Source organism: Trichosurus vulpecula, chromosome 8 (genome assembly GCF_011100635.1).
Source record: "Trichosurus vulpecula isolate mTriVul1 chromosome 8, mTriVul1.pri, whole genome shotgun sequence".
Lineage (NCBI taxonomy): Eukaryota > Metazoa > Chordata > Mammalia > Diprotodontia > Phalangeridae > Trichosurus > Trichosurus vulpecula.
The window spans coordinates 138,812,071-138,825,274 of NC_050580.1; the positions used below are offsets into that span (position 1 = coordinate 138,812,071).

Consider the following 13,204-nt stretch of genomic DNA (forward strand, 5'->3'; position numbering starts at 1 on the left):
GCTAAGGGTCTGATGTGTGATTAGATCTCAGGTCTTCTTGACAGCAAATTGGGACTCTATCTACTAAACTAAGCTACCATTACCTGTAATGACTTTGGGGGGGGCACGGAGGAAAGGAGGAAGGGTACTGCTCCCCATTACTCTTTCCCTGGAGCTCTTTGGCCTTATAGTGATTCCAGGGACTCATCGCCTGCACATTTGCAGAGCCCAGCAAGAGATACTCCCATTGTGCCTCCTTCCTGTAAAAGGAACCTATCTCCTTCCAGGGTCCAAACCCCTAAAATGAAAAAAGCCTAGGAAGAACTGATCAGTGGCAGCTGCTAGCACAGGTGCTCATTTCACTTTAATGGGAAAGATGCCGCTATTGTGGGTTTGTTTTTTTTTTTTAAATTCTGTAAGATAAGAACCAAAAGGGGGAAAAAAAGGAGGGGAAAGGGAGCTATGGGCCCTTCAACCCAATATCAAAGATCTATCTATTCTGACCTCTTGTCTGCAGCAGAGATCTGGGTCTTTCTGAGCAAACAAAAAGTGATTTGACCCTAATTCCCCTAAGATAGTCGGGCAATCCAAGGTCTATCAATGGAATTTGCAGTTCCTGGTCTGGCTAGCAGTTACTGGTTTTCTCCCTACATAAGAGTCAGAGATGTAGCTGTTTCAGCTGTAGTCTCCACAAATTAGCACAGTCACGGGCGTCACTCACCAGACTCTGCTCGGCCCAAGGCTGGCTGGCTGTTTGTCAGACACGGCTCTCTCACCATTTGGACATTTCACTAAGACTTACAGGGAATGGATTGGTTTACTGATTAATTGGATTAGGCAAAAAAAAAATAAGAATTTAAAAAGGCAGGCAGGCTTAGGAGAAAGGATATTGGACAAGAGTCAGAAAAGCTGGGTTTGAATCCTGTGTCCAATATTTACTAGCTGTCTAAATGCAGAAAAATCACTCATCCTCTCAGAAACATGGAGTTTTTTTTTTCTTCATTTATAAAATGATCATAATACACATGCTACCTAACTCACAGGGTAGTTGTAAGGAATAGTAACAACTGACATTTACATAGCAAAAAGAATCTTAAGGCTCTCCTACTCCATCACATTTAGACAAGTGTTCTGCAAACCTTAACACTCTCCATACATTGAGCCATTGTTAATGAAAAGAAGGGAGGATATTTACTTGTAGCAGGGATTGAGTATAAGTAACCCACTGAGATTCAGTCTAGCTATCACCAATAGGGAAAGAGAGTCTGAGTATAAATAACCCACTGAGATCCGTCCTAACGATCACCAATAGGGAAAGAGAGTCTGAGTATAAATAACCATTAGGTTATATGGTTGGATAGAAGAGGTAGGTAAGGGCTTTTGGTGGAAGGTAGAAGAATTTGGATTTGGTCCAAAAAATAATGAGGTAGCAATTGGAGAATCAGTGTGATAAGTGAAAGAAATATTTCTAATGTGTCAGCAAGTATAGCATGTATCGGAGAGGAAAGAGAGTATTTCAGGCAGGGAGACCATTTGTTATTGTGGTGATCCTTACTTGAGGTGACGAGAGCCTGGAATAGGGTGATAGCAGTAGTTTACATTTTCAATAAGTCAGGAAACCGGATCTCAGAAGAAAGAAGGAATTGCTTCTCTCCTCACTCTCCCATTACTCTGACAGGAATGGCCCTTTAGGGAAGCTAAGTGTAGTCCAAGGCAGCTAGGTAGGAAAAGACCTACAAACTTATCAGCCATGGTTGTTCTGAAGGATATAGTCAATTTATAACTGCCCATATATAAGAGCAATCAAATATTTGGCTTTATTTGGCCATTAATTGCCAGTTGCACCTGGATTGAGTGGAAAGCACAAAACACACACATACATACCCCAACACATACTAGTTACTTGTATAATGGGCCATGAAAAATTCAGGTGCATTTAAGGTTCATTCGTTACTTGTTTACCAGTAACAAGGTGTGTGTGACTGGGTTGGTACATTTATTTTCAAACTAACAATTTTTTGATGGAGTAGTATAGGTTTTTGTAAATGCCTCAAAGAAGAGAAAAAAAAAGTTAGATACAATGTATAATTTATCAGTTTACCAGATGCACTATGCGCCATTTTGCTGAACTAAAAACCCTCCTAATTTGGACATAAGGCCTTTACTTAAATAAATATTAGAAAATGCAATCAACGAATTGACTAATCCAGGGGTGGGGAACTTGCAGGCCCTCAAGTGCGGACCTTTGACTGAATCCAAACTTCACAGAATAGGGTCACATGTGGCCTCAAGGCCGAAAGTTCCCCACCCCCTGGGCTAATTATTTATGGACATGGATTGGTTGTTTAGGTATAGGGATGACATTATGTTCTAAAAAGCTTTTTTTTAAGGAAGGCAAGTACCTGAGTCGAATAGACACTAGTTAGCTGGTGTTATTATCTAGTTGACAAAAACTTGGATTATCTTTGAATCTTCTACCTGGAGTAACATCTGTCCATTGGAATGAAGGTGGGTAGGGAGTGAATAGAGAGTACTCTTGGTGCGGTGCATGGTAACAATGGTAAAGAGGATGAGTAGAATGATATTTAGACAATGAGTGTTGTGTGGTGTGATAAATTCATCTAACTAATGTTATAAGTTTCAGTGTTGGATAATCCCGTTTTGGATCTCACTGAACCAGTTTCCTCAAGAAGTCTATATCCTTATTTATGTAAGTGACTAATCTTCCTGTAAGTAGAGCGAAGTTATTTGTCTCATCATAGGTAGATACCAAGACAAAGGCCGACTTAATGGGATTACAAAAGAGATTCGTATCTACAAATTCAGAAGACACACGGTTTAGCTATGTAAATAACATCAATGAATTCCTCTCAATCCATAGTAAATGGGTAGTTCCAGACAAGCTTCCTCTTGTTACATAATACATGGTTCTCTACCTTGAATATGAAAGCAGTCTTACTACTTGAAATACCACAGTTGCCAGCATGAATGTCAGAGATGGTGCTGGGGACAGTAGGTTTGGGTTGGCGGTGAGAGAGGTCAAAAAGGAGAGAATCAGTTGGATAATCTCGGCAAAATCTAACAAGAGACCCTAAATACAAACATGATGTTATAATTCTGTTTATACCATAGGACATACATAAAAACTATCCATTTGCAGACCGGTGACTCCTAAGCTTATATGTATGTATGTTTTATTTAAATCATCCTTTGAAAAATTAAGAATACTTGATCAGAATAGCAGACAGATGGACATGCCTAGGTTAAGAGAAACATTTAGAGTCACTCAAATTGATTTTTCTAAAAGTAGGTGAGATAATGTTGTGAGGAGCTGGAGGAAGGAAAACTAGATTTGGAATCAGAGAACCTGGGTTCAGATTTCAGCTCTGCTACTTACTATCTTGTGACCTTAGGCATGTCATTAAATCTATCTGGCCTCAGTTTCCTCATCTGTAAGATGATAGGGTTGGACTCGATAACATCTACGATCCTATGAGGAACGGTTTCATATTTGACTGTGGAAACCTATGACACAGCCCATTTCCAGTCCCTACAACAATGTCTTACACACAGTAGGCACTTAACATTTGTTGGTTTAATTGAAGTGCCTCTATGCTATAATAGAGATCTATCAGTCATGCAAATGTCAACTTTCCATAAGTGTAAGATTATCTGCCTGTATACAAATCCCATAATGCTTTGCTTATTAGGACAAATTCTCTTTAAATTACACCTCCCAAAAGTCTGTGCATAGGCTCTACAATGTGACAGTGATGCTCAATGGACTCTGATTGTGTAGCTTCATCTCCAATACTGACATTTTTAAGTATTAGAGAATCTCACAAAAGGGGATGGTAAGAAAGGGACAGTTGGGTCCAGCACGGTCCTAGATTGTATATTATCAACTGATTGGGGTGCCAAGAGAGATCTGACCATTCCAGATTGAAGCAGTTACACCAAGAGATCCAACAAGGATCTGGACTCTATGGATGCCATGCTAAGAAACCAGCACTCCCTTCCTGGTCTACGTTTGTATTGATTCCCTGTCTATCTTGTATGTCATGCTTTATTTAATGTTATATTTGATGTGACATTTTTTTCCCCAATTGGTTTTTCCTTTAATTCTAGTAACACTGATTTTGAAGTATATGACTTCCAAAATTTTTATCAAATCAAAATTATACATTTTACCTTGTTTGATTTCCTCTATCTCTTGTTCACTTATGAGTCTTCTCCCTAATTACAGATATGAAGGCTACATCCCATGCTTTTCTGCTTGTTCTTTCAGGTACTCTCTCTTCCCATGGACTCCTTCCTGCTGAGCATTCACCTACAGTGTGGGCACCATGAACTAAACCAAGGAGAGCTGAATGACTTCCTTCCCTCATACTCTCTCTTATAACTCTAAGAAATGGACCTGAAGGCATTTATTTCTGTTTTGTGCTGTTTGTCCTGCTCACTTTCAGGTGCCAGGGATGATTCCCATGAGACCCAGCAGTTCAAATCATGAAGACCTTGGAGCCAGGATTGCAAGCAGGATGTCAGGGAAGCCCTGATAAAACAGGGTGCCTGAGACTTGAGCCTAAGGGGAGTTTTATATTTGGAAATAAGACTGCTCTATGGGAAGTGAGCTAAACTATTAACTTATCCCCATTCCCTTCCCCTCCCCAGAGATTGAGGTGGTACAAGAAGGGAAAGGGATTATGCCTCACATGTGTTGGAAAGTTAATATATTTGTGATTATATCTTTGAGTAAATATTTCCTTGTAGTTGGTTGTCGTCCTTTGTTCTCAAAGAGGACTAAAATGAAATCACTATGTTGAGGTCAAGGTACAGTGTGTCCAACTGTGACTGATCAGACCAATAAGAGGTTGGAAGGCTCTATCACAAGTCAGGCACACAGAGTCCGTATGAACATTTGGAGTGGAGATGTTGATAAATTTACACATCTCACATTTCTTTTGAGCTACTGCAATTCTGCTTTGCTCATAGAGTACAACACCTTCTTTGATGTGGGCACACCATGCTGGGTGGTCCTGTACTAGTGTCTCCCATGTCTCACAACTGATTCCAAAGTTCTTCAGGGAGACCTTGAGAATATTGTTTCTTCTGACCTCCATGTTAGTACTTGCCTTGTGTGAGTTCTCTGTAAAATAGTCTTTTGGGTAAACATATTTTTGGCATTTGAACAACGTGGCCAATGCATCAGAGTTGTGCTCTTTACAGTAAGGTTTGAATTCTTGTCAGTTCATTTCAAGAAACTACCACAATGTCTGGTATCTTATCTTGCTAGGTGACCCTCAGAATCTTCCTAGGACAATGGAAGCAATTCAGTTTTGTGGCATGGTGCTGGCATACTGTCCACGTTTCACAAGTTTCACAATGAGGTCAACACAATGGCTTTGTAGGCCTTCACTCTGACAGTCAGTCTCACAGGGATGGGGGACCTGCAGCCATAGCCCTTTGAATCCGAACTTCACAGAACAAATCCTTTTCATTAAGGGGATTTGTTCTGTGAAGTTTGGATTCAATCAAAAGGCTGTACTTGAGGATCTAGAGAGCCACATATGGCTTCGAGGCCACAGGTGCCCCACCCTTGGAGCCTCTCAAACCCTTAGCTAGCCCTGGCCATGCCTGCTTTCACTTCATCATCTATGTGTACATGCCTGGAAAGTATATTGCCAAGGCGAGTGAACTTATCCACAGCACTCAAAATTTCTCCATTTGCTGTAACCGATGGTTCTGCATATAGATGAAATATGTCTGTGATTATATCTTAGAGAAAATATTTCCTTGTGAAAGCTACTCTGTTAGTAGTTAAAAGAACTAGGATACAGAGAACTCACCCCCTATAATTGAGGCATCATTGGTAGGGATTGTAGCCACTTACAGAGAATCTAGACACTCTTCCCCAATCGTTTTAAGGATACCTGAGAACCCTGAGGGAGGAGTAAAATCTAACCTAATTGACCTTCCAGGAAGTGAGGGTCATGGTAACCTGTGTTATATGTGGGGCCTCATCTGGGGTAAAATTGGGCATTTTTTCAGAGAGCCCTAAAGAGATTCTCTGCCTGGGACTTTTGGTTCTAGATACCCTAAACTCTGTGATCCTAGAGAAATTTGGCCAAAAAAAAATAGATTGTAAATGTACAGTCAGTTTTTTTCAGGTGTATGTTCTCTCACAAGTCATTTTCATTAGTGCAATTTTGTAAAATATTCATTTATTGACTGCTTGACTATTTAAGTACTGATACTTTGTGTATTCTCGAATTCTGCAGAAGGTTTAATATACTGATATGTTCAATATCAGGGCTGTCCAAAATGTGGTTGCAGTGTGATTTATGCAGCCCACCTCCAAGCGTAGAAATTTACATAAATACTTTAGTAAACGAAGCCGAGCTACTGCAGAGCTCTCACTAAAATGGCAAATCAAAATATGTTGTCTATTGTTTCAATAAAAACATAAGGTTGGACAGCCCTGTTCTATATTACTAAATCCTGTGTAAATACAGATATTTAAGGTTAGAAATCTGGAATCGTGAAATTGATACTGTCTAATAGAAATGTTTATATCATTCTTTTTGCATTTGAGGAGACCTAAACTGTTTCCCTTTTGTGAAAGAAAAATGTCCCACAATTTCTTAGGGCGAAATTGCCTGTGCCTAAAATCTACAACAAAAACAAATAGCTGATATTCTTTGTCACTTTCCTAACTCAACCTATTTGTCTTTTTTTGTCTTCCAAATGTTGTTCTTAAGAGCCTCTCATTCTCTTCTACATGCTTTCTCTGTAGAATTAAAATTCTACAATTCCATGGGATTAAATCTATTCTAATATGAACTCTATGAAATCTCCCTTCCCAAATTATAGAATGCATGGCATATTTTGCCCACCTCCTTTTCTTCTATTACCAACTCTAAAAGGTAGTGATCACTTTCCTTGCTCCCATTCCCCATGAGGTTCCCATATTTTTCTCTCCGGCAACCACCTTTCCATTAGTGAAAATCAGATCCAGAATAGAATTTCTCTTTGTTGCTTCTTTCACCTTTTGAAGGATTAAATTATCTTTGGAACAAGACAGGAGGTCCTAGTAAATAGAGAGCCAGATTCTAGACTATATCATAACCACGCTTATGTTTACTTAATGACACCTTATGCTATCTTTGGACAATATAGTTAGAGGGAAAACAATTTTTCAAACATTAAACTTGCAAACGTAAACTTGTAAAGTCAAGATAAACTTATATTTCCTATTTATTTTCTCCAGGACTGGGCCTGCTACCTTTATGTATAAATTTATTCCCCATATTTGATTACATTAATTGGTCATCATGATGAGCACATGCAACACACTGCCTCCTCCTCAGCTGGGAGAAACTCTGGTTTGGCAATACCCCAGAACATCTTCCAATTATCTCAAGACTGGGTGGGCAGGAAGTGGGAGTGAGGAGAAGGGGAGTAAAAGTCTCAAAACTAAAGTCATTTACAGAAATATGGCTCTCATACAACTGGAATAGCTGGGAACTGAGGTGGAACAATCCACAAACATCAGTGCAGCAACTCCAAAAATGTTCAAATTCCCCAACCAACCTTGAGTGACAGGCAGGGTAGAGAGAAAAAGAGAAAAAGTGAGAGGGGAATAAAAGGCCGATTTCCCTAGATCAGTTCTTAACCTGGGATCTATAATTTAAAAAAAATCTTTTTTATAACTGTTTCAATATAACTGGTTTCCTTTTTAGTCCTATATATTTTATTTTATATGCTTAAAATTCTGGATTCTGGAAGAGATCTACGGGTTTCGCCAGATTTCCAAAGGAGTCTTGACACACGCAAAAAAGTTAAGAATCCCTACTCTCATCTCAACGCTAACTGTTGTCAATGAAAAACTTTTTAATGTTGTACCTTTTGGAATGGCAACCATCTCAGACTCAGGAGTCCCACACTGCTGGTTTTCATCCCCAGTTTATTCCAGACAATATTTTAAGTCCAGTTCAATTTTAGTAGCATGCTGATAGTGTGACACAGAAATTCCCTTGGACTTGGACTTTCAATAACTAAGATAACTTGGGACTGAAAGCACCTGTCTCTTAGCCCCTTAATGCACCAAGCACTGATGTGTGACTGCCTGAAACTCAGGCCCTGGAATGCCCTCCTGCTGAGTTCTTTCTCTTGAGTTAATCTGCAGACCCTGAGGGTCCAAGATCAGACTTTATAAGCTGTTCTCTGTTGGCCTGATGGGCCTACAGGAGTCTCAAGGGGCTTCTTTTTACAGATGTGGACAAAGCTGGGAAGTAGGAAAGGGAGCAGTCAGAGGAGACCCCTGTGAGAGAAGGAGGATGCCCATGAATAGCTCTGATGCACAACAGTAGGGGCTTTATGTAAGTTGGGGAATTTGAAGAGGAGGATGAAATGCGATCTCATTAGCCAGGTCTACATACCTGAAGGAGCCTGACATTCACCTGCAAAAGAACCAGTCATGATATTAGGCCACCAGAGACAATCCCAGTAATGGGTCAGAGGTCAGACATTTCTTGAAATAATGGAGAAAAAAATATCTCACACATGGTTACATCCTGGGAATGTGGCCCTTCTCACATTTCAATTTTATTTTGACTGGATCTCCTGCCCCACTCTCCTCCTCCTTCTCATTCTAATATGATGACTTTCCTGTCCTCGATGGAATAGCAGGGAGAAAGCTACAGGAGGTGTCTGGAAGTGGGGGAAGGATACTAGGTTTTTTGAGAAGGACACAAATCTAAATAAGTTTTAACAAGGGAGGAAAGCAGTTACAACAAAACACTGAGAGGGTTCAAGGCATGGTCAACGGAAAGCTGTACTGCCTACAGTAGTACAAAAAGTACTGGATAACAAAAACCATGTTGATAATGATGAAAATAATAATCAATATTTATATGTCAATTTAAGATTTTCAAAGAGTTTTACATGAATCATCTAACTAGGAAGCAAGTCTCCGCTCAGCCACTAATTAACTGAGTGGTCTTAGATAAGTCAATTAATCTCTCTGGGCCTAAACTGTAAATTGGGAATAATAGCAATTTACCTATTTAAATGTACAAGACTTTCCAACTCTGTGAAAGGACCTCATAAATAGTGTTATCTAACTCTAGTTCATAGATAAGGAAAAAGGGCCCTGAAGAATCTAAGAAATTCGCACAAGGTTACAGAGGCAGTTAGTGGCCAAGCTAGGTCTGGCAAGAGTCCTGCTGGTTTAATGTTCTTTCCATTATGTGAAGTTGTCCAGGGCAACAAATACACGCTTCCTAAGGGACTGTATCCACAGCTGTCACTATCCTATCCAGACCCTCAATCTAGTCCAGGATCCTAGAATAGCATAAACCCTTCTAATCCCTTAGGATCACAGGCTCTAGAGTTGGAAGGCATCTTAGAGGTCAAGCCCAATCTGCTCATTTTACAAATGAGGAACCTGAAACCCAAAGAGGTTAAAAACTTTTCTAATGCCATTCTAAAAGGCAGAGGACTTGAGTTCTAGTTCCCTCTTACTCCTACAGGAACTAGCTCAGTAAATTCAACAGAGCTGAAATTCAAAGCTCAATCCTTTGATTTCAAATCTTATGTTCTCACCACATCACAGAAGCCTTCCCTAGGTTCATTATTTAAGAAGTTCAAAACACTTTATAAAATTAGCAAACTTGCCTGTAAAGCATTTCAGAGAAGGAGGGTGGGGAAGCAGGCAGGATTTCACAAAACAGGAAAATGAGATACGGATTAAGACATGATTAAGTGAGTTGGCCAGGATCATGTCCAGACTCAGCGGAAGTGCCAGGAGGAAGGAGTCCTAAGTCACCAGACACCCATGTGCTGATCCCACGTGCTTATGTGTAGTAAAGCATAAGGTTCATTCAGTGTTTCTCAACAACTATCAAAAAGAACATGTGTGTTGAATCATGTAAGAACAAACTCATTCTCTCATAAGTATATGGTCAAAGGAAACTAAGAGACAGTTTTCAAAAGAAGGCCAACTATCAACAACCATAAGGACAGGGATAGGAATTGGATCGGTGATCTCATCGATATAAGGAACTCCCTCTTCCAATGCAAGTTGGTACCTTTTCTGAAAACATAGCTTTAGAGAGTTTCCTAGAAAACTGAGAGGTTAAATGACTTTTCCAGGGTCACATTGCCAATATGTGTCAGAGACAGGCTTAAACCCAGATATTTCTGGCTCTAAAGCCAGGTCTCTGTCTAGTATGCCTCTCATCCTATGTGCCATTGGACAAAGATGCCATTTCTCTTTGAATACTAGGATCACAAAACAATTCCAAAGGATTCATGATGAAAAATGTAATCTACCTCCAGAGATAGAACTGACAGACTCTGAGTGTAGATTGAAGCATACATTTTTACTCCTGGAAATATGTTTTGGATGACTTCACATGTATAATGATATCCTATTGCTTGTCTTCTCAATGGATTAGGAATGGGCTGGAGGGAGAAAGAGAATTTGGAACTCAAATTTTTAAAAGATGAATGTTAAAAAAAAATGCAAAGAAAAAATAAAATTTTTAAAGAATGAACTCTAGGATCAGAGAATCATAGAGAGTTGCCTACAACACTTAAAGAGGTTAAATGACATTCCTGTGGTCACATAGCTAGTATGAATCAGAGGCTGGACTTGAACCCATGTCTTTTTGGCTTTGAGGCTAAGTGATCAAAATATTTATGGCAGCACTCTCTGTGATAGCTAAGAACTGGAAGTAAAGTAGAAAACAGTCACTTGGGGAATGGCTAGACAAACTGTGGTACATAAATATTTGCAAGGGAATAGTAGAGTGCCATAAGAAACAAAAAAACATTAAAAATTCAGAGAGGGGCAGTTAGGTGGCACAGTGAGTAGAGCACCAGCCCTGGAGTCAGGAGGACCTGAGTTCAAATCTGGCCTCAGACACGTGACACATGTACTAGCTGTGTGACCTTGGGCAAGTTACTTAACCCCAACTGCCCTGCCTTCCTCCCTCAAAAAATAAAATAAAAAAATAAAAATTCAGAGAAGCATGGAAAGAAATATGAACTGATACAGAGTGAAGTAGGCAGAACCAGGCAAACAATATCCACAATGATTATAGCAATCTAAACCTAAAGAACAACAAAAGAGGAAATTTATTTCTGTGTAATTACAGTAAGTATGTGACCTCAAAGAAGAGATGAGAAAGCATATCTCTCTCCTTTTTTTGCAGAGGTGAGGGATTATTGTTGTAGAACATTGTCAGACTCAATTAAGTGGCTAGTTTTGCTAAATGGTTTTTTTTTCTTGTCTTTTCTCTTTTTTTTTGCTACAAGGGATGGCTTGCTAGGAAAAAGAGAGATATATTAGGGAATTAAGGAAATGTAAAAACAAAAGTTATCAAAAAATGTTTAAATAAAACTATGAAGAAACTCTCTTTACTAATAACAATAGAAATGCAAGGTAAGATAACTCTATAATTCAGTTTATGCCCATCAGATTGGCAAAGATGACAAGAAGAAAATGGCAAATGCTGGTGGAACATGACACACTAATGAACCATTAGTGGATTTGTGAACAGACTTAACTATTTTGGAAACTAATTTGGAATGATGCTTTTAAAAGTCACTAAAGAAAATGTACCCTTTTACCATGTGATATTGCTAATACTCTGGGAGGAGGTCGAAGACAAAAGGAAAGATTTCTTATTTGCAAAAAATTTATAACAGCAGTTTTGAAGTAGCAAAGTAATAGAAGGGAAGTGGTTGTCTAACAACCAGAAGACTTGAACAAATTGTGGAACATTTATGTAATATCATAATGTCATAAGAAATAATCAATGTAATGAATTCAGAAAAACTTGGAAATATATTTATGAACTGGTAAAGGATGAAGTAAGCAGAAGCAGGAAAAAATTATATAATGACCATGATATCTTAAATGAAAACAATGTTTAAAAATTTCAGAACCCTATCAATGCAGTGACCAATTGTAATTTGAGAAGTATGCCTCTTGGCTCTTAGCAGAGAGAGGGTAGATTATATGCTCAGAGTGAAACATACATTTCCACACCTGGTAACGTATTTGTTTTATTTGGCTATTTATTTGTCATGAGGTAGAGTTTTATTAGGGGTGGAGGTATGGAGTAATAGTGCCCATGAATAAAGACAGATCTAAACAACTGGAGAAATAGTAGTTGTTCTTCAGTAGACTGAGCCAATGTAATAAAAATGATAATGGGGGCAGAGCCAAGATGGTGGCTAGAAAGCAGGGACTTGCTTAAGCTCTCCTCCAAATCCCTCCAAACACTTGTAAAAAATGTCTCTGAACAAATTCTAGAACTGTGGAACCCATGAAATAGCAGAGGGAAACAGGTCTGCAGCCCAGGATGGCCTGGATGGTTGCTGGGAAGGGTTTATCACATGTTGCTAGGAGTGAAGCGCAGCCCAGAGTGGGCTGCACCAGGACAGACCAGACCAGGAGTTGGCTCAGAGCAGGACTTGGGGCCATGAATCATTGAGCTGTGGCAGTTACCAGACTTTTCAACCTACAAATGCCAAAGACCACGGAGCAGGTTAGTGGGAAAACTGCTAGATGGAGTTAGAAAGCAGTCCGGTTCCAGCCCTGGGGGTGGTGGAGGTGGTAGAGGTGGTGGCTTCCAGAACTCCAGCATCAGCTGCTTCCCGAGTCCCTGGCTCACACTGTGGGAGGAATCAAGTGGCAGACCAGAGCAGGAGTGCAGGGCTTGCTTTGCCCTGCTTGGATCTGGGTCACAATCCTGGTTGGCTGTTCTTGGGGGAGGAGGAGCACTGATGTGGCAGAGCTTGCAGTGACAGTGAAGTAGAAGTAGCTCTGAAAACAGCAGCATAGCCCCTAAAGCTTGGGACAAAGAGCTCTCTATTTTACAAGCAGTCATACCCTGACAAAAAGCTCAAAGGCAGCCAGAAAGAAACAATTTGAGCATTGTGGAAATATAATCAGGATAACACAAGATCTAGCAGCTTCTACATTAGGGGATTGAAGGGCTTGGAATATGATATTCCGAAGGTCAAAGGAGCTAGGATTAAAGCCAAGAATCACCTACCCAGAAAAACTGAGTATAATGCTCCAAGGCAAAATATGAATTTTCAATAAAATAGAGGACTTTCAAGGTTTCTCAGTGAAAAGACCAGAACTGAATAGACCATTTGACTTTCCAACACAAGAATCAAGAGAAGTATGAAAAGGTAAACAAGAAAGAGA

The 13,204-nt window shown here is 39.7% G+C and overlaps 1 long non-coding RNA gene across 1 annotated transcript; it reads left to right on the plus strand.

The window, feature by feature from the left end:
* The first annotated feature begins 2,380 nt into the window (after positions 1–2,380).
* Positions 2,381–4,738, plus strand: LOC118859184. Its single transcript, XR_005011044.1, has 2 exons — positions 2,381–2,487; positions 4,268–4,738. It is a non-coding gene; the product is annotated as an uncharacterized LOC118859184 (long non-coding RNA).
* The last annotated feature ends 8,466 nt before the right edge of the window (positions 4,739–13,204 follow it).